The sequence below is a fragment of the Eubalaena glacialis genome, chromosome 16 (assembly GCF_028564815.1).
Source record: "Eubalaena glacialis isolate mEubGla1 chromosome 16, mEubGla1.1.hap2.+ XY, whole genome shotgun sequence".
Lineage (NCBI taxonomy): Eukaryota > Metazoa > Chordata > Mammalia > Artiodactyla > Balaenidae > Eubalaena > Eubalaena glacialis.
The window spans coordinates 50405101-50427109 of record NC_083731.1 but is presented as its reverse complement, the minus strand read 5'-3'; positions in this window follow the sequence as shown (position 1 = coordinate 50427109).

Here is a 22009-nt window from a genome sequence, read left to right as displayed (position 1 = left end):
GGTTTCTTAGGAGAAAACTCATTTTCTTCTCAGAACCATGCCGGCAGTGAGGAAAACCCCGGCAACAACAATGCTTTTCAGGTAGCTTCGAGGTCGCATGAACGGAGCTTTCATAATGGGAAAAGAAGCCTTATGCCATCAGTCTCCAATTTCTAGGTTGACACGCAGCATACACGCAGGACCAGAGCTTACTGTCCCTACGCAGTGTTCTGGTACCGAAACGGTTGCTTCAGCAAAGTCCCTAGGAATCTTGGAAAGCTTACTACCGTGAAACTAAAGCAGAACAGCGATGAAGGCCTCATGGAGCTGCTGCACGCCTCCCGTTTTGCCAGCATAATCAGGGCCTTACTTCGAGGCTAGTGCTCACATTGACTTTCACGTTTGGTATAGAGCAGAGCAGGGTGAGCTTCCAACTAGGAACTGGAAGCACAAGGTTTCTTTCGAGAAAACTCATTTTCTTCTATGAACCATGCCGGCTGTAAGTAAAAGCACGGTAACAACAGTGCTTTTCAGGGAGCTTCGGGGCCGCATCAACGGAGCTTTCATAATGGGAAAACTAGCCTTGTGCCATCAGTCTCTACTTTCTAGGTTGACACGCAGCATACACGCAGGAGCAGAGCTTCCTGGTTCTACGCAGTGTTCTGGTACGGAAACGGGTGCTGAAGCAAGTCCGCTAGGAGTGTTGAAAAGCTTACTACCTTGAAACTAAAGCAGAACAACGATGAAGGCCTCATGGAGCTGCTGCACGCCTCTCGTTTTGCAAGGATAATCAGGGCCTTACTTCGAAGCTTGGGCTCACGTTGACTTTCACTTTAGGTATAGCGCAGAGCAGGGTGAGCTTCCAACAAGGAACTGGAAACCCAAGGTTTCTTAGGAGAAAACTCATTTTCTTCTCAGAACCATGCCGGCAGTGAGGAAAACCCCGGCAACAACAATGCTTTTCAGGTAGCTTCGAGGCCGCATGAACGGAGCTTTCATAATGGGAAAAGAAGCCTTATGCCATCAGTCTCCAATTTCTAGGTTGACACGCAGCATACACGCAGGACCAGAGCTTACTGTCTCTACGCAGTGTTCTGGTACCGAAACGGTTGCCTAAGCAAAGTCCCTAGGAGTCTTGGAAAGCTTACTACTGTGAAACTAAAGCAGAACAGCGATGAAGGCCTCATGGAGCTGCTGCACGCCTCCCGTTTTGCCAGCATAATCAGGGCCTTACTTCGAGGCTAGGGCTCACATTGACTTTCACGTTTGGTATAGAGCAGAGCAGGGTGAGCTTCCAACTAGGAACTGGAAGCACAAGGTTTCTTTCGAGAAAACTCCTTTTCTTCTATTAGCCATGCCGGCTGTAAGTAAAAGCACGGTAACAACAGTGCTTTTCAGGGAGCTTCGGGGCCGCATCAACGGAGCTTTCATAATGGGAAAACTAGCCTTGTGCCATCAGTCTCTACTTTCTAGGTTGACACGCAGCATACACGCAGGAGCAGAGCTTCCTGGTTCTACGCAGTGTTCTGGTACTGAAACGGGTGCTGAAGCAAGTCCTCTAGGAGTGTTGAAAAGCTTACTACCTTGAAACTAAAGCAGAACAACGATGAAGGCCTCATGGAGCTGCTGCACGCCTCTCGTTTTGCAAGGATAATCAGGGCCTTACTTCGAAGCTTGGGCTCACGTTGACTTTCACTTTAGGTATAGCGCAGAGCAGGGTGAGCTTCCAACAAGGAACTGGAAACCCAAGGTTTCTTAGGAGAAAACTCATTTTCTTCTCAGAACCATACCGGCAGTGAGGAAAACCCCGGCAACAACAATGCTTTTCAGGTAGCTTCGAGGCCGCATGAACGGATCTTTCATAATGGGAAAAGAAGCCTTATGCCATCAGTCTCCAATTTCTAGGTTGACACGCAGCATACACGCAGGACCAGAGCTTACTGTCTCTACGCAGTGTTCTGGTACCGAAACGGTTGCCTAAGCAAAGTCCCTAGGAGTCTTGGAAAGCTTACTACCGTGAAACTAAAGCAGAACAGCGATGAAGGCCTCATGGAGCTGCTGCACGCCTCCCGTTTTGCCAGCATAATCAGGGCCTTACTTCGAGGCTAGGGCTCACATTGACTTTCACGTTTGGTATAGAGCAGAGCAGGGTGAGCTTCCAACTAGGAACTGGAAGCACAAGGTTTCTTTCGAGAAAACTCCTTTTCTTCTATGAACCATGCCGGCTGTAAGTAAAAGCACGGTAACAACAGTGCTTTTCAGGGAGCTTCGGGGCCGCATCAACGGAGCTTTCATAATGGGAAAACTAGCCTTGTGCCATCAGTCTCTAATTTCTAGGTTGACACGCAGCATACACGCAGGAGCAGAGCTTCCTGGTTCTACGCAGTGTTCTGGTACGGAAACGGGTGCTGAAGCAAGTCCGCTAGGAGTGTTGAAAAGCTTACTACCTTGAAACTAAAGCAGAACAACGATGAAGGCCTCATGGAGCTGCTGCACGCCTCTCCTTTTGCAAGGATAATCAGGGCCTTACTTCGAAGCTTGGGCTCACGTTGACTTTCACTTTAGGTATAGCGCAGAGCAGGGTGAGCTTCCAACAAGGAACTGGAAACCCAAGGTTTCTTAGGAGAAAACTCATTTTCTTCTCAGAACCATGCCGGCAGTGAGGAAAACCCCGGCAACAACAATGCTTTTCAGGTAGCTTCGAGGCCGCATGAACGGAGCTTTCATAATGGGAAAAGAAGCCTTATGCCATCAGTCTCCAATTTCTAGGTTGACACGCAGCATACACGCAGGACCAGAGCTTACTGTCTCTACGCAGTGTTCTGGTACCGAAACGGTTGCTTAAGCAAAGTCCCTAGGAGTCTTGGAGAGCTTACTACCGTGAAACTAAAGCAGAACAGCGATGAAGGCCTCATGGAGCTGCTGCACGCTTCCCGTTTTGCCAGCATAATCAGGGCCTTACTTCGAGGCTAGGGCTCACATTGACTTTCACGTTTGGTATAGAGCAGAGCAGGGTGAGCTTCCAACTAGGAACTGGAAGCACAAGGTTTCTTTCGAGAAAACTCATTTTCTTCTATGAACCATGCGGGCTGTAAGTAAAAGCACGGTAACAACAGTGCTTTTCAGGTAGCTTTGGGGCCGCATCAACGGAGCTTTCATAATGGGAAAACTAGCCTTGTGCCATCAGTCTCTACTTTCTAGGTTGACACGCAGCATACACGCAGGAGCAGAGCTTCCTGGTTCTACGCAGTGTTCTGGTACTGAAACGGGTGCTGAAGCAAGTCCTCTAGGAGTGTTGAAAAGCTTACTACCTTGAAACTAAAGCAGAACAACGATGAAGGCCTCATGGAGCTGCTGCACGCCTCTCGTTTCGCAAGGATAATCAGGGCCTTACTTCGCAGCTTGGGCTCACGTTGACTTTCACTTTAGGTATAGCGCAGAGCAGGGTGAGCTTCCAACAAGGAACTGGAAACCCAAGGTTTCTTAGGAGAAAACTCATTTTCTTCTCAGAACCATGCCGGCAGTGAGGAAAACCCCGGCAACAACAATGCTTTTCAGGTAGCTTCGAGGCCGCATGAACGGAGCATTCATAATGGGAAAAGAAGCCTTATGCCATCAGTCTCCAATTTCTAGGTTGACACGCAGCATACACGCAGGACCAGAGCTTACTGTCTCTACGCAGTGTTCTGGTACCGAAACGGTTGCTTAAGCAAAGTCCCTAGGAGTCTTGGAGAGCTTACTACCGTGAAACTAAAGCAGAACAGCGATGAAGGCCTCATGGAGCTGCTGCACGCTTCCCGTTTTGCCAGCATAATCAGGGCCTTACTTCGAGGCTAGGGCTCACATTGACTTTCACGTTTGGTATAGAGCAGAGCAGGGTGAGCTTCCAACTAGGAACTGGAAGCACAAGGTTTCTTTCGAGAAAACTCATTTTCTTCTATGAACCATGCGGGCTGTAAGTAAAAGCACGGTAACAACAGTGCTTTTCAGGTAGCTTTGGGGCCGCATCAACGGAGCTTTCATAATGGGAAAACTAGCCTTGTGCCATCAGTCTCTACTTTCTAGGTTGACACGCAGCATACACGCAGGAGCAGAGCTTCCTGGTTCTACGCAGTGTTCTGGTACTGAAACGGGTGCTGAAGCAAGTCCTCTAGGAGTGTTGAAAAGCTTACTACCTTGAAACTAAAGCAGAACAACGATGAAGGCCTCATGGAGCTGCTGCACGCCTCTCGTTTCGCAAGGATAATCAGGGCCTTACTTCGCAGCTTGGGCTCACGTTGACTTTCACTTTAGGTATAGCGCAGAGCAGGGTGAGCTTCCAACAAGGAACTGGAAACCCAAGGTTTCTTAGGAGAAAACTCATTTTCTTCTCAGAACCATGCCGGCAGTGAGGAAAACCCCGGCAACAACAATGCTTTTCAGGTAGCTTCGAGGCCGCATGAACGGAGCTTTCATAATGGGAAAAGAAGCCTTATGCCATCAGTCTCCAATTTCTAGGTTGACACGCAGCATACACGCAGGACCAGAGCTTACTGTCTCTACGCAGTGTTCTGGTACCGAAACGGTTGCTTAAGCAAAGTCCCTAGGAGTCTTGGAGAGCTTACTACCGTGAAACTAAAGCAGAACAGCGATGAAGGCCTCATGGAGCTGCTGCACGCCTCCCGTTTTGCCAGCATAATCAGGGCCTTACTTCGAGGCTAGTGCTCACATTGACTTTCACGTTTGGTATAGAGCAGAGCAGGGTGAGCTTCCAACTAGGAACTGGAAGCACAAGGTTTCTTTCGAGAAAACTCATTTTCTTCTATGTGCCATGCCGGCTGTAAGTAAAAGCACGGTAACAACAGTGCTTTTCAGGGAGCTTCGGGGCCGCATCAACGGAGCTTTCATAATGGGAAAACTAGCCTTGTGCCATCAGACTCTACTTTCTAGGTTGACACGCAGCATACACGCAGGAGCAGAGCTTCCTGGTTCTACGCAGTGTTCTGGTACTGAAACGGGTGCTGAAGCAAGTCCGCTAGGAGTGTTGAAAAGCTTACTACCTTGAAACTAAAGCAGAACAACGATGAAGGCCTCATGGAGCTGCTGCACGCCTCTCGTTTTGCAAGGATAATCAGGGCCTTACTTCGAAGCTTGGGCTCACGTTGACTTTCACTTTAGGTATAGCGCAGAGCAGGGTGAGCTTCCAACAAGGAACTGGAAACCCAAGGTTTCTTAGGAGAAAACTCATTTTCTTCTCAGAACCATGCCGGCAGTGAGGAAAACCCCGGCAACAACAATGCTTTTCAGGTAGCTTCGAGGTCGCATGAACGGAGCTTTCATAATGGGAAAAGAAGCCTTATGCCATCAGTCTCCAATTTCTAGGTTGACACGCAGCATACACGCAGGACCAGAGCTTACTGTCCCTACGCAGTGTTCTGGTACCGAAACGGTTGCTTCAGCAAAGTCCCTAGGAGTCTTGGAAAGCTTACTACCGTGAAACTAAAGCAGAACAGCGATGAAGGCCTCATGGAGCTGCTGCACGCCTCCCGTTTTGCCAGCATAATCAGGGCCTTACTTCGAGGCTAGTGCTCACATTGACTTTCACGTTTGGTATAGAGCAGAGCAGGGTGAGCTTCCAACTAGGAACTGGAAGCACAAGGTTTCTTTCGAGAAAACTCATTTTCTTCTATGTGCCATGCCGGCTGTAAGTAAAAGCACGGTAACAACAGTGCTTTTCAGGGAGCTTCGGGGCCGCATCAACGGAGCTTTCATAATGGGAAAACTAGCCTTGTGCCATCAGACTCTACTTTCTAGGTTGACACGCAGCATACACGCAGGAGCAGAGCTTCCTGGTTCTACGCAGTGTTCTGGTACTGAAACGGGTGCTGAAGCAAGTCCGCTAGGAGTGTTGAAAAGCTTACTACCTTGAAACTAAAGCAGAACAACGATGAAGGCCTCATGGAGCTGCTGCACGCCTCTCGTTTTGCAAGGATAATCAGGGCCTTACTTCGAAGCTTGGGCTCACGTTGACTTTCACTTTAGGTATAGCGCAGAGCAGGGTGAGCTTCCAACAAGGAACTGGAAACCCAAGGTTTCTTAGGAGAAAACTCATTTTCTTCTCAGAACCATGCCGGCAGTGAGGAAAACCCCGGCAACAACAATGCTTTTCAGGTAGCTTCGAGGTCGCATGAACGGAGCTTTCATAATGGGAAAAGAAGCCTTATGCCATCAGTCTCCAATTTCTAGGTTGACACGCAGCATACACGCAGGACCAGAGCTTACTGTCCCTACGCAGTGTTCTGGTACCGAAACGGTTGCTTCAGCAAAGTCCCTAGGAATCTTGGATAGCTTACTACCGTGAAACTAAAGCAGAACAGCGATGAAGGCCTCATGGAGCTGCTGCACGCCTCCCGTTTTGCCAGCATAATCAGGGCCTTACTTCGAGGCTAGTGCTCACATTGACTTTCACGTTTGGTATAGAGCAGAGCAGGGTGAGCTTCCAACTAGGAACTGGAAGCACAAGGTTTCTTTCGAGAAAACTCCTTTTCTTCTATTAGCCATGCCGGCTGTAAGTAAAAGCACGGTAACAACAGTGCTTTTCAGGGAGCTTCGGGGCCGCATCAACGGAGCTTTCATAATGGGAAAACTAGCCTTGTGCCATCAGTCTCTACTTTCTAGGTTGACACGCAGCATACACGCAGGAGCAGAGCTTACTGTCTCAACGCAGTGTTCTGGTACTGAAACGGGTGCTGAAGCAAGTCCTCTAGGAGTGTTGAAAAGCTTACTACCTTGAAACTAAAGCAGAACAACGATGAAGGCCTCATGGAGCTGCTGCACGCCTCTCGTTTTGCAAGGATAATCAGGGCCTTACTTCGAAGCTTGGGCTCACGTTGACTTTCACTTTAGGTATAGCGCAGAGCAGGGTGAGCTTCCAACAAGGAACTGGAAACCCAAGGTTTCTTAGGAGAAAACTCATTTTCTTCTCAGAACCATGCCGGCAGTGAGGAAAACCCCGGCAACAACAATGCTTTTCAGGTAGCTTCGAGGCCGCATGAACGGATCTTTCATAATGGGAAAAGAAGCCTTATGCCATCAGTCTCCAATTTCTAGGTTGACACGCAGCATACACGCAGGACCAGAGCTTACTGTCTCTACGCAGTGTTCTGGTACCGAAACGGTTGCTTAAGCAAAGTCCCTAGGAGTCTTGGAGAGCTTACTACCGTGAAACTAAAGCAGAACAGCGATGAAGGCCTCATGGAGCTGCTGCACGCCTCCCGTTTTGCCAGCATAATCAGGGCCTTACTTCGAGGCTAGGGCTCACATTGACTTTCACGTTTGGTATAGAGCAGAGCAGGGTGAGCTTCCAACTAGGAACTGGAAGCACAAGGTTTCTTTCGAGAAAACTCCTTTTCTTCTATTAGCCATGCCGGCTGTAAGTAAAAGCACGGTAACAACAGTGCTTTTCAGGGAGCTTCGGGGCCGCATCAACGGAGCTTTCATAATGGGAAAACTAGCCTTGTGCCATCAGTCTCTACTTTCTAGGTTGACACGCAGCATACACGCAGGAGCAGAGCTTCCTGGTTCTACGCAGTGTTCTGGTACTGAAACGGGTGCTGAAGCAAGTCCTCTAGGAGTGTTGAAAAGCTTACTACCTTGAAACTAAAGCAGAACAACGATGAAGGCCTCATGGAGCTGCTGCACGCCTCTCGTTTTGCAAGGATAATCAGGGCCTTACTTCGAAGCTTGGGCTCACGTTGACTTTCACTTTAGGTATAGCGCAGAGCAGGGTGAGCTTCCAACAAGGAACTGGAAACCCAAGGTTTCTTAGGAGAAAACTCATTTTCTTCTCAGAACCATGCCGGCAGTGAGGAAAACCCCGGCAACAACAATGCTTTTCAGGTAGCTTCGAGGCCGCATGAACGGATCTTTCATAATGGGAAAAGAAGCCTTATGCCATCAGTCTCCAATTTCTAGGTTGACACGCAGCATACACGCAGGACCAGAGCTTACTGTCTCTACGCAGTGTTCTGGTACCGAAACGGTTGCTTAAGCAAAGTCCCTAGGAGTCTTGGAGAGCTTACTACCGTGAAACTAAAGCAGAACAGCGATGAAGGCCTCATGGAGCTGCTGCACGCCTCCCGTTTTGCCAGGATAATCAGGGCCTTACTTCGAGGCTAGGGCTCACATTGACTTTCACGTTTGGTATAGAGCAGAGCAGGGTGAGCTTCCAACTAGGAACTGGAAGCACAAGGTTTCTTTCGAGAAAACTCATTTTCTTCTATGTGCCATGCCGGCTGTAAGTAAAAGCACGGTAACAACAGTGCTTTTCAGGGAGCTTCGGGGCCGCATCAACGGAGCTTTCATAATGGGAAAACTAGCCTTGTGCCATCAGACTCTACTTTCTAGGTTGACACGCAGCATACACGCAGGAGCAGAGCTTCCTGGTTCTACGCAGTGTTCTGGTACTGAAACGGGTGCTGAAGCAAGTCCGCTAGGAGTGTTGAAAAGCTTACTACCTTGAAACTAAAGCAGAACAACGATGAAGGCCTCATGGAGCTGCTGCACGCCTCTCGTTTTGCAAGGATAATCAGGGCCTTACTTCGAAGCTTGGGCTCACGTTGACTTTCACTTTAGGTATAGCGCAGAGCAGGGTGAGCTTCCAACAAGGAACTGGAAACCCAAGGTTTCTTAGGAGAAAACTCATTTTCTTCTCAGAACCATGCCGGCAGTGAGGAAAACCCCGGCAACAACAATGCTTTTCAGGTAGCTTCGAGGCCGCATGAACGGAGCTTTCATAATGGGAAAAGAAGCCTTATGCCATCAGTCTCCAATTTCTAGGTTGACACGCAGCATACACGCAGGACCAGAGCTTACTGTCTCTACGCAGTGTTCTGGTACCGAAACGGTTGCTTAAGCAAAGTCCCTAGGAGTCTTGGAGAGCTTACTACCGTGAAACTAAAGCAGAACAGCGATGAAGGCCTCATGGAGCTGCTGCACGCCTCCCGTTTTGCCAGGATAATCAGGGCCTTACTTCGAGGCTAGTGCTCACATTGACTTTCACGTTTGGTATAGAGCAGAGCAGGGTGAGCTTCCAACTAGGAACTGGAAGCACAAGGTTTCTTTCGAGAAAACTCATTTTCTTCTATGTGCCATGCCGGCTGTAAGTAAAAGCACAGTAACAACAGTGCTTTTCAGGGAGCTTCGGGGCCGCATCAACGGAGCTTTCATAATGGGAAAACTAGCCTTGTGCCATCAGACTCTACTTTCTAGGTTGACACGCAGCATACACGCAGGAGCAGAGCTTCCTGGTTCTACGCAGTGTTCTGGTACTGAAACGGGTGCTGAAGCAAGTCCGCTAGGAGTGTTGAAAAGCTTACTACCTTGAAACTAAAGCAGAACAACGATGAAGGCCTCATGGAGCTGCTGCACGCCTCTCGTTTTGCAAGGATAATCAGGGCCTTACTTCGAAGCTTGGGCTCACGTTGACTTTCACTTTAGGTATAGCGCAGAGCAGGGTGAGCTTCCAACAAGGAACTGGAAACCCAAGGTTTCTTAGGAGAAAACTCATTTTCTTCTCAGAACCATGCCGGCAGTGAGGAAAACCCCGGCAACAACAATGCTTTTCAGGTAGCTTCGAGGTCGCATGAACGGAGCTTTCATAATGGGAAAAGAAGCCTTATGCCATCAGTCTCCAATTTCTAGGTTGACACGCAGCATACACGCAGGACCAGAGCTTACTGTCCCTACGCAGTGTTCTGGTACCGAAACGGTTGCTTCAGCAAAGTCCCTAGGAATCTTGGAAAGCTTACTACCGTGAAACTAAAGCAGAACAGCGATGAAGGCCTCATGGAGCTGCTGCACGCCTCCCGTTTTGCCAGCATAATCAGGGCCTTACTTCGAGGCTAGTGCTCACATTGACTTTCACGTTTGGTATAGAGCAGAGCAGGGTGAGCTTCCAACTAGGAACTGGAAGCACAAGGTTTCTTTCGAGAAAACTCATTTTCTTCTATGAACCATGCCGGCTGTAAGTAAAAGCACGGTAACAACAGTGCTTTTCAGGGAGCTTCGGGGCCGCATCAACGGAGCTTTCATAATGGGAAAACTAGCCTTGTGCCATCAGTCTCTAATTTCTAGGTTGACACGCAGCATACACGCAGGAGCAGAGCTTCCTGGTTCTACGCAGTGTTCTGGTACGGAAACGGGTGCTGAAGCAAGTCCGCTAGGAGTGTTGAAAAGCTTACTACCTTGAAACTAAAGCAGAACAACGATGAAGGCCTCATGGAGCTGCTGCACGCCTCTCGTTTTGCAAGGATAATCAGGGCCTTACTTCGAAGCTTGGGCTCACGTTGACTTTCACTTTAGGTATAGCGCAGAGCAGGGTGAGCTTCCAACAAGGAACTGGAAACCCAAGGTTTCTTAGGAGAAAACTCATTTTCTTCTCAGAACCATGCCGGCAGTGAGGAAAACCCCGGCAACAACAATGCTTTTCAGGTAGCTTCGAGGCCGCATGAACGGAGCTTTCATAATGGGAAAAGAAGCCTTATGCCATCAGTCTCCAATTTCTAGGTTGACACGCAGCATACACGCAGGACCAGAGCTTACTGTCTCTACGCAGTGTTCTGGTACCGAAACGGTTGCCTAAGCAAAGTCCCTAGGAGTCTTGGAAAGCTTACTACTGTGAAACTAAAGCAGAACAGCGATGAAGGCCTCATGGAGCTGCTGCACGCCTCCCGTTTTGCCAGCATAATCAGGGCCTTACTTCGAGGCTAGGGCTCACATTGACTTTCACGTTTGGTATAGAGCAGAGCAGGGTGAGCTTCCAACTAGGAACTGGAAGCACAAGGTTTCTTTCGAGAAAACTCGTTTTCTTCTATTAGCCATGCCGGCTGTAAGTAAAAGCACGGTAACAACAGTGCTTTTCAGGGAGCTTCGGGGCCGCATCAACGGAGCTTTCATAATGGGAAAACTAGCCTTGTGCCATCAGTCTCTACTTTCTAGGTTGACACGCAGCATACACGCAGGAGCAGAGCTTACTGTCTCTACGCAGTGTTCTGGTACTGAAACGGGTGCTGAAGCAAGTCCTCTAGGAGTGTTGAAAAGCTTACTACCTTGAAACTAAAGCAGAACAACGATGAAGGCCTCATGGAGCTGCTGCACGCCTCTCGTTTTGCAAGGATAATCAGGGCCTTACTTCGAAGCTTGGGCTCACGTTGACTTTCACTTTAGGTATAGCGCAGAGCAGGGTGAGCTTCCAACAAGGAACTGGAAACCCAAGGTTTCTTAGGAGAAAACTCATTTTCTTCTCAGAACCATGCCGGCAGTGAGGAAAACCCCGGCAACAACAATGCTTTTCAGGTAGCTTCGAGGCCGCATGAACGGAGCTTTCATAATGGGAAAAGAAGCCTTATGCCATCAGTCTCCAATTTCTAGGTTGACACGCAGGATACACGCAGGACCAGAGCTTACTGTCCCTACGCAGTGTTCTGGTACCGAAACGGTTGCTTCACCAACGTCCCTAGGAGTCTTGGAAAGCTTACTACCGTGAAACTAAAGCAGAACAGCGATGAAGGCCTCATGGAGCTGCTGCACGCCTCCCGTTTTGCCAGCATAATCAGGGCCTTACTTCGAGGCTAGGGCTCACATTGACTTTCACGTTTGGTATAGAGCAGAGCAGGGTGAGCTTCCAACTAGGAACTGGAAGCACAAGGTTTCTTTCGAGAAAACTCCTTTTCTTCTATTAGCCATGCCGGCTGTAAGTAAAAGCACGGTAACAACAGTGCTTTTCAGGGAGCTTCGGGGCCGCATCAACGGAGCTTTCATAATGGGAAAACTAGCCTTGTGCCATCAGTCTCTACTTTCTAGGTTGACACGCAGCATACACGCAGGAGCAGAGCTTCCTGGTTCTACGCAGTGTTCTGGTACTGAAACGGGTGCTGAAGCAAGTCCTCTAGGAGTGTTGAAAAGCTTACTACCTTGAAACTAAAGCAGAACAACGATGAAGGCCTCATGGAGCTGCTGCACGCCTCTCGTTTTGCAAGGATAATCAGGGCCTTACTTCGAAGCTTGGGCTCACGTTGACTTTCACTTTAGGTATAGCGCAGAGCAGGGTGAGCTTCCAACAAGGAACTGGAAACCCAAGGTTTCTTAGGAGAAAACTCATTTTCTTCTCAGAACCATACCGGCAGTGAGGAAAACCCCGGCAACAACAATGCTTTTCAGGTAGCTTCGAGGCCGCATGAACGGAGCTTTCATAATGGGAAAAGAAGCCTTATGCCATCAGTCTCCAATTTCTAGGTTGACACGCAGCATACACGCAGGACCAGAGCTTACTGTCTCTACGCAGTGTTCTGGTACCGAAACGGTTGCTTAAGCAAAGTCCCTAGGAGTCTTGGAGAGCTTACTACCGTGAAACTAAAGCAGAACAGCGATGAAGGCCTCATGGAGCTGCTGCACGCCTCCCGTTTTGCCAGGATAATCAGGGCCTTACTTCGAGGCTAGTGCTCACATTGACTTTCACGTTTGGTATAGAGCAGAGCAGGGTGAGCTTCCAACTAGGAACTGGAAGCACAAGGTTTCTTTCGAGAAAACTCATTTTCTTCTATGTGCCATGCCGGCTGTAAGTAAAAGCACAGTAACAACAGTGCTTTTCAGGGAGCTTCGGGGCCGCATCAACGGAGCTTTCATAATGGGAAAACTAGCCTTGTGCCATCAGACTCTACTTTCTAGGTTGACACGCAGCATACACGCAGGAGCAGAGCTTCCTGGTTCTACGCAGTGTTCTGGTACTGAAACGGGTGCTGAAGCAAGTCCGCTAGGAGTGTTGAAAAGCTTACTACCTTGAAACTAAAGCAGAACAACGATGAAGGCCTCATGGAGCTGCTGCACGCCTCTCGTTTTGCAAGGATAATCAGGGCCTTACTTCGAAGCTTGGGCTCACGTTGACTTTCACTTTAGGTATAGCGCAGAGCAGGGTGAGCTTCCAACAAGGAACTGGAAACCCAAGGTTTCTTAGGAGAAAACTCATTTTCTTCTCAGAACCATGCCGGCAGTGAGGAAAACCCCGGCAACAACAATGCTTTTCAGGTAGCTTCGAGGTCGCATGAACGGAGCTTTCATAATGGGAAAAGAAGCCTTATGCCATCAGTCTCCAATTTCTAGGTTGACACGCAGCATACACGCAGGACCAGAGCTTACTGTCCCTACGCAGTGTTCTGGTACCGAAACGGTTGCTTCAGCAAAGTCCCTAGGAATCTTGGAAAGCTTACTACCGTGAAACTAAAGCAGAACAGCGATGAAGGCCTCATGGAGCTGCTGCACGCCTCCCGTTTTGCCAGCATAATCAGGGCCTTACTTCGAGGCTAGTGCTCACATTGACTTTCACGTTTGGTATAGAGCAGAGCAGGGTGAGCTTCCAACTAGGAACTGGAAGCACAAGGTTTCTTTCGAGAAAACTCATTTTCTTCTATGAACCATGCCGGCTGTAAGTAAAAGCACGGTAACAACAGTGCTTTTCAGGGAGCTTCGGGGCCGCATCAACGGAGCTTTCATAATGGGAAAACTAGCCTTGTGCCATCAGTCTCTAATTTCTAGGTTGACACGCAGCATACACGCAGGAGCAGAGCTTCCTGGTTCTACGCAGTGTTCTGGTACGGAAACGGGTGCTGAAGCAAGTCCGCTAGGAGTGTTGAAAAGCTTACTACCTTGAAACTAAAGCAGAACAACGATGAAGGCCTCATGGAGCTGCTGCACGCCTCTCGTTTTGCAAGGATAATCAGGGCCTTACTTCGAAGCTTGGGCTCACGTTGACTTTCACTTTAGGTATAGCGCAGAGCAGGGTGAGCTTCCAACAAGGAACTGGAAACCCAAGGTTTCTTAGGAGAAAACTCATTTTCTTCTCAGAACCATGCCGGCAGTGAGGAAAACCCCGGCAACAACAATGCTTTTCAGGTAGCTTCGAGGCCGCATGAACGGAGCTTTCATAATGGGAAAAGAAGCCTTATGCCATCAGTCTCCAATTTCTAGGTTGACACGCAGCATACACGCAGGACCAGAGCTTACTGTCTCTACGCAGTGTTCTGGTACCGAAACGGTTGCCTAAGCAAAGTCCCTAGGAGTCTTGGAAAGCTTACTACTGTGAAACTAAAGCAGAACAGCGATGAAGGCCTCATGGAGCTGCTGCACGCCTCCCGTTTTGCCAGCATAATCAGGGCCTTACTTCGAGGCTAGGGCTCACATTGACTTTCACGTTTGGTATAGAGCAGAGCAGGGTGAGCTTCCAACTAGGAACTGGAAGCACAAGGTTTCTTTCGAGAAAACTCGTTTTCTTCTATTAGCCATGCCGGCTGTAAGTAAAAGCACGGTAACAACAGTGCTTTTCAGGGAGCTTCGGGGCCGCATCAACGGAGCTTTCATAATGGGAAAACTAGCCTTGTGCCATCAGTCTCTACTTTCTAGGTTGACACGCAGCATACACGCAGGAGCAGAGCTTACTGTCTCTACGCAGTGTTCTGGTACTGAAACGGGTGCTGAAGCAAGTCCTCTAGGAGTGTTGAAAAGCTTACTACCTTGAAACTAAAGCAGAACAACGATGAAGGCCTCATGGAGCTGCTGCACGCCTCTCGTTTTGCAAGGATAATCAGGGCCTTACTTCGAAGCTTGGGCTCACGTTGACTTTCACTTTAGGTATAGCGCAGAGCAGGGTGAGCTTCCAACAAGGAACTGGAAACCCAAGGTTTCTTAGGAGAAAACTCATTTTCTTCTCAGAACCATGCCGGCAGTGAGGAAAACCCCGGCAACAACAATGCTTTTCAGGTAGCTTCGAGGCCGCATGAACGGATCTTTCATAATGGGAAAAGAAGCCTTATGCCATCAGTCTCCAATTTCTAGGTTGACACGCAGGATACACGCAGGACCAGAGCTTACTGTCCCTACGCAGTGTTCTGGTACCGAAACGGTTGCTTCACCAACGTCCCTAGGAGTCTTGGAAAGCTTACTACCGTGAAACTAAAGCAGAACAGCGATGAAGGCCTCATGGAGCTGCTGCACGCCTCCCGTTTTGCCAGCATAATCAGGGCCTTACTTCGAGGCTAGGGCTCACATTGACTTTCACGTTTGGTATAGAGCAGAGCAGGGTGAGCTTCCAACTAGGAACTGGAAGCACAAGGTTTCTTTCGAGAAAACTCCTTTTCTTCTATTAGCCATGCCGGCTGTAAGTAAAAGCACGGTAACAACAGTGCTTTTCAGGGAGCTTCGGGGCCGCATCAACGGAGCTTTCATAATGGGAAAACTAGCCTTGTGCCATCAGTCTCTACTTTCTAGGTTGACACGCAGCATACACGCAGGAGCAGAGCTTCCTGGTTCTACGCAGTGTTCTGGTACTGAAACGGGTGCTGAAGCAAGTCCTCTAGGAGTGTTGAAAAGCTTACTACCTTGAAACTAAAGCAGAACAACGATGAAGGCCTCATGGAGCTGCTGCACGCCTCTCGTTTTGCAAGGATAATCAGGGCCTTACTTCGAAGCTTGGGCTCACGTTGACTTTCACTTTAGGTATAGCGCAGAGCAGGGTGAGCTTCCAACAAGGAACTGGAAACCCAAGGTTTCTTAGGAGAAAACTCATTTTCTTCTCAGAACCATGCCGGCAGTGAGGAAAACCCCGGCAACAACAATGCTTTTCAGGTAGCTTCGAGGCCGCATGAACGGAGCTTTCATAATGGGAAAAGAAGCCTTATGCCATCAGTCTCCAATTTCTAGGTTGACACGCAGCATACACGCAGGACCAGAGCTTACTGTCTCTACGCAGTGTTCTGGTACCGAAACGGTTGCTTCAGCAAAGTCCCTAGGAATCTTGGAAAGCTTACTACCGTGAAACTAAAGCAGAACAGCGATGAAGGCCTCATGGAGCTGCTGCACGCCTCCCGTTTTGCCAGCATAATCAGGGCCTTACTTCGAGGCTAGTGCTCACATTGACTTTCACGTTTGGTATAGAGCAGAGCAGGGTGAGCTTCCAACTAGGAACTGGAAGCACAAGGTTTCTTTCGAGAAAACTCATTTTCTTCTATGAACCATGCCGGCTGTAAGTAAAAGCACGGTAACAACAGTGCTTTTCAGGGAGCTTCGGGGCCGCATCAACGGAGCTTTCATAATGGGAAAACTAGCCTTGTGCCATCAGTCTCTAATTTCTAGGTTGACACGCAGCATACACGCAGGAGCAGAGCTTCCTGGTTCTACGCAGTGTTCTGGTACGGAAACGGGTGCTGAAGCAAGTCCGCTAGGAGTGTTGAAAAGCTTACTACCTTGAAACTAAAGCAGAACAACGATGAAGGCCTCATGGAGCTGCTGCACGCCTCTCGTTTTGCAAGGATAATCAGGGCCTTACTTCGAAGCTTGGGCTCACGTTGACTTTCACTTTAGGTATAGCGCAGAGCAGGGTGAGCTTCCAACAAGGAACTGGAAACCCAAGGTTTCTTAGGAGAAAACTCATTTTCTTCTCAGAACCATGCCGGCAGTGAGGAAAACCCCGGCAACAACAATGCTTTTCAGGTAGCTTCGAGGCCGCATGAACGGAGCTTTCATAATGGGAAAAGAAGCCTTATGCCATCAGTCTCCAATTTCTAGGTTGACACGCAGCATACACGCAGGACCAGAGCTTACTGTCTCTACGCAGTGTTCTGGTACCGAAACGGTTGCCTAAGCAAAGTCCCTAGGAGTCTTGGAAAGCTTACTACTGTGAAACTAAAGCAGAACAGCGATGAAGGCCTCATGGAGCTGCTGCACGCCTCCCGTTTTGCCAGCATAATCAGGGCCTTACTTCGAGGCTAGGGCTCACATTGACTTTCACGTTTGGTATAGAGCAGAGCAGGGTGAGCTTCCAACTAGGAACTGGAAGCACAAGGTTTCTTTCGAGAAAACTCGTTTTCTTCTATTAGCCATGCCGGCTGTAAGTAAAAGCACGGTAACAACAGTGCTTTTCAGGGAGCTTCGGGGCCGCATCAACGGAGCTTTCATAATGGGAAAACTAGCCTTGTGCCATCAGTCTCTACTTTCTAGGTTGACACGCAGCATACACGCAGGAGCAGAGCTTACTGTCTCTACGCAGTGTTCTGGTACTGAAACGGGTGCTGAAGCAAGTCCTCTAGGAGTGTTGAAAAGCTTACTACCTTGAAACTAAAGCAGAACAACGATGAAGGCCTCATGGAGCTGCTGCACGCCTCTCGTTTTGCAAGGATAATCAGGGCCTTACTTCGAAGCTTGGGCTCACGTTGACTTTCACTTTAGGTATAGCGCAGAGCAGGGTGAGCTTCCAACAAGGAACTGGAAACCCAAGGTTTCTTAGGAGAAAACTCATTTTCTTCTCAGAACCATGCCGGCAGTGAGGAAAACCCCGGCAACAACAATGCTTTTCAGGTAGCTTCGAGGCCGCATGAACGGATCTTTCATAATGGGAAAAGAAGCCTTATGCCATCAGTCTCCAATTTCTAGGTTGACACGCAGGATACACGCAGGACCAGAGCTTACTGTCCCTACGCAGTGTTCTGGTACCGAAACGGTTGCTTCACCAACGTCCCTAGGAGTCTTGGAAAGCTTACTACCGTGAAACTAAAGCAGAACAGCGATGAAGGCCTCATGGAGCTGCTGCACGCCTCCCGTTTTGCCAGCATAATCAGGGCCTTACTTCGAGGCTAGGGCTCACATTGACTTTCACGTTTGGTATAGAGCAGAGCAGGGTGAGCTTCCAACTAGGAACTGGAAGCACAAGGTTTCTTTCGAGAAAACTCCTTTTCTTCTATTAGCCATGCCGGCTGTAAGTAAAAGCACGGTAACAACAGTGCTTTTCAGGGAGCTTCGGGGCCGCATCAACGGAGCTTTCATAATGGGAAAACTAGCCTTGTGCCATCAGTCTCTACTTTCTAGGTTGACACGCAGCATACACGCAGGAGCAGAGCTTCCTGGTTCTACGCAGTGTTCTGGTACTGAAACGGGTGCTGAAGCAAGTCCTCTAGGAGTGTTGAAAAGCTTACTACCTTGAAACTAAAGCAGAACAACGATGAAGGCCTCATGGAGCTGCTGCACGCCTCTCGTTTTGCAAGGATAATCAGGGCCTTACTTCGAAGCTTGGGCTCACGTTGACTTTCACTTTAGGTATAGCGCAGAGCAGGGTGAGCTTCCAACAAGGAACTGGAAACCCAAGGTTTCTTAGGAGAAAACTCATTTTCTTCTCAGAACCATACCGGCAGTGAGGAAAACCCCGGCAACAACAATGCTTTTCAGGTAGCTTCGAGGCCGCATGAACGGAGCTTTCATAATGGGAAAAGAAGCCTTATGCCATCAGTCTCCAATTTCTAGGTTGACACGCAGCATACACGCAGGACCAGAGCTTACTGTCTCTACGCAGTGTTCTGGTACCGAAACGGTTGCTTAAGCAAAGTCCCTAGGAGTCTTGGAGAGCTTACTACCGTGAAACTAAAGCAGAACAGCGATGAAGGCCTCATGGAGCTGCTGCACGCCTCCCGTTTTGCCAGGATAATCAGGGCCTTACTTCGAGGCTAGTGCTCACATTGACTTTCACGTTTGGTATAGAGCAGAGCAGGGTGAGCTTCCAACTAGGAACTGGAAGCACAAGGTTTCTTTCGAGAAAACTCATTTTCTTCTATGTGCCATGCCGGCTGTAAGTAAAAGCACAGTAACAACAGTGCTTTTCAGGGAGCTTCGGGGCCGCATCAACGGAGCTTTCATAATGGGAAAACTAGCCTTGTGCCATCAGACTCTACTTTCTAGGTTGACACGCAGCATACACGCAGGAGCAGAGCTTCCTGGTTCTACGCAGTGTTCTGGTACTGAAACGGGTGCTGAAGCAAGTCCGCTAGGAGTGTTGAAAAGCTTACTACCTTGAAACTAAAGCAGAACAACGATGAAGGCCTCATGGAGCTGCTGCACGCCTCTCGTTTTGCAAGGATAATCAGGGCCTTACTTCGAAGCTTGGGCTCACGTTGACTTTCACTTTAGGTATAGCGCAGAGCAGGGTGAGCTTCCAACAAGGAACTGGAAACCCAAGGTTTCTTAGGAGAAAACTCATTTTCTTCTCAGAACCATGCCGGCAGTGAGGAAAACCCCGGCAACAACAATGCTTTTCAGGTAGCTTCGAGGTCGCATGAACGGAGCTTTCATAATGGGAAAAGAAGCCTTATGCCATCAGTCTCCAATTTCTAGGTTGACACGCAGCATACACGCAGGACCAGAGCTTACTGTCCCTACGCAGTGTTCTGGTACCGAAACGGTTGCTTCAGCAAAGTCCCTAGGAATCTTGGAAAGCTTACTACCGTGAAACTAAAGCAGAACAGCGATGAAGGCCTCATGGAGCTGCTGCACGCCTCCCGTTTTGCCAGCATAATCAGGGCCTTACTTCGAGGCTAGTGCTCACATTGACTTTCACGTTTGGTATAGAGCAGAGCAGGGTGAGCTTCCAACTAGGAACTGGAAGCACAAGGTTTCTTTCGAGAAAACTCATTTTCTTCTATGAACCATGCCGGCTGTAAGTAAAAGCACGGTAACAACAGTGCTTTTCAGGGAGCTTCGGGGCCGCATCAACGGAGCTTTCATAATGGGAAAACTAGCCTTGTGCCATCAGTCTCTAATTTCTAGGTTGACACGCAGCATACACGCAGGAGCAGAGCTTCCTGGTTCTACGCAGTGTTCTGGTACGGAAACGGGTGCTGAAGCAAGTCCGCTAGGAGTGTTGAAAAGCTTACTACCTTGAAACTAAAGCAGAACAACGATGAAGGCCTCATGGAGCTGCTGCACGCCTCTCGTTTTGCAAGGATAATCAGGGCCTTACTTCGAAGCTTGGGCTCACGTTGACTTTCACTTTAGGTATAGCGCAGAGCAGGGTGAGCTTCCAACAAGGAACTGGAAACCCAAGGTTTCTTAGGAGAAAACTCATTTTCTTCTCAGAACCATGCCGGCAGTGAGGAAAACCCCGGCAACAACAATGCTTTTCAGGTAGCTTCGAGGCCGCATGAACGGAGCTTTCATAATGGGAAAAGAAGCCTTATGCCATCAGTCTCCAATTTCTAGGTTGACACGCAGCATACACGCAGGACCAGAGCTTACTGTCTCTACGCAGTGTTCTGGTACCGAAACGGTTGCCTAAGCAAAGTCCCTAGGAGTCTTGGAAAGCTTACTACCGTGAAACTAAAGCAGAACAGCGATGAAGGCCTCATGGAGCTGCTGCACGCCTCCCGTTTTGCCAGCATAATCAGGGCCTTACTTCGAGGCTAGGGCTCACATTGACTTTCACGTTTGGTATAGAGCAGAGCAGGGTGAGCTTCCAACTAGGAACTGGAAGCACAAGGTTTCTTTCGAGAAAACTCGTTTTCTTCTATTAGCCATGCCGGCTGTAAGTAAAAGCACGGTAACAACAGTGCTTTTCAGGGAGCTTCGGGGCCGCATCAACGGAGCTTTCATAATGGGAAAACTAGCCTTGTGCCATCAGTCTCTACTTTCTAGGTTGACACGCAGCATACACGCAGGAGCAGAGCTTACTGTCTCTACGCAGTGTTCTGGTACTGAAACGGGTGCTGAAGCAAGTCCTCTAGGAGTGTTGAAAAGCTTACTACCTTGAAACTAAAGCAGAACAACGATGAAGGCCTCATGGAGCTGCTGCACGCCTCTCGTTTTGCAAGGATAATCAGGGCCTTACTTCGAAGCTTGGGCTCACGTTGACTTTCACTTTAGGTATAGCGCAGAGCAGGGTGAGCTTCCAACAAGGAACTGGAAACCCAAGGTTTCTTAGGAGAAAACTCATTTTCTTCTCAGAACCATGCCGGCAGTGAGGAAAACCCCGGCAACAACAATGCTTTTCAGGTAGCTTCGAGGCCGCATGAACGGATCTTTCATAATGGGAAAAGAAGCCTTATGCCATCAGTCTCCAATTTCTAGGTTGACACGCAGGATACACGCAGGACCAGAGCTTACTGTCCCTACGCAGTGTTCTGGTACCGAAACGGTTGCTTCACCAACGTCAATAGGAGTCTTGGAAAGCTTACTACCGTGAAACTAAAGCAGAACAGCGATGAAGGCCTCATGGAGCTGCTGCACGCCTCCCGTTTTGCCAGCATAATCAGGGCCTTACTTCGAGGCTAGGGCTCACATTGACTTTCACGTTTGGTATAGAGCAGAGCAGGGTGAGCTTCCAACTAGGAACTGGAAGCACAAGGTTTCTTTCGAGAAAACTCCTTTTCTTCTATTAGCCATGCCGGCTGTAAGTAAAAGCACGGTAACAACAGTGCTTTTCAGGGAGCTTCGGGGCCGCATCAACGGAGCTTTCATAATGGGAAAACTAGCCTTGTGCCATCAGTCTCTACTTTCTAGGTTGACACGCAGCATACACGCAGGAGCAGAGCTTCCTGGTTCTACGCAGTGTTCTGGTACTGAAACGGGTGCTGAAGCAAGTCCTCTAGGAGTGTTGAAAAGCTTACTACCTTGAAACTAAAGCAGAACAACGATGAAGGCCTCATGGAGCTGCTGCACGCCTCTCGTTTTGCAAGGATAATCAGGGCCTTACTTCGAAGCTTGGGCTCACGTTGACTTTCACTTTAGGTATAGCGCAGAGCAGGGTGAGCTTCCAACAAGGAACTGGAAACCCAAGGTTTCTTAGGAGAAAACTCATTTTCTTCTCAGAACCATACCGGCAGTGAGGAAAACCCCGGCAACAACAATGCTTTTCAGGTAGCTTCGAGGCCGCATGAACGGAGCTTTCATAATGGGAAAAGAAGCCTTATGCCATCAGTCTCCAATTTCTAGGTTGACACGCAGCATACACGCAGGACCAGAGCTTACTGTCTCTACGCAGTGTTCTGGTACCGAAACGGTTGCCTAAGCAAAGTCCCTAGGAGTCTTGGAAAGCTTACTACTGTGAAACTAAAGCAGAACAGCGATAAAGGCCTCATGGAGCTGCTGCACGCCTCCCGTTTTGCCAGCATAATCAGGGCCTTACTTCGAGGCTAGTGCTCACATTGACTTTCACGTTTGGTATAGAGCAGAGCAGGGTGAGCTT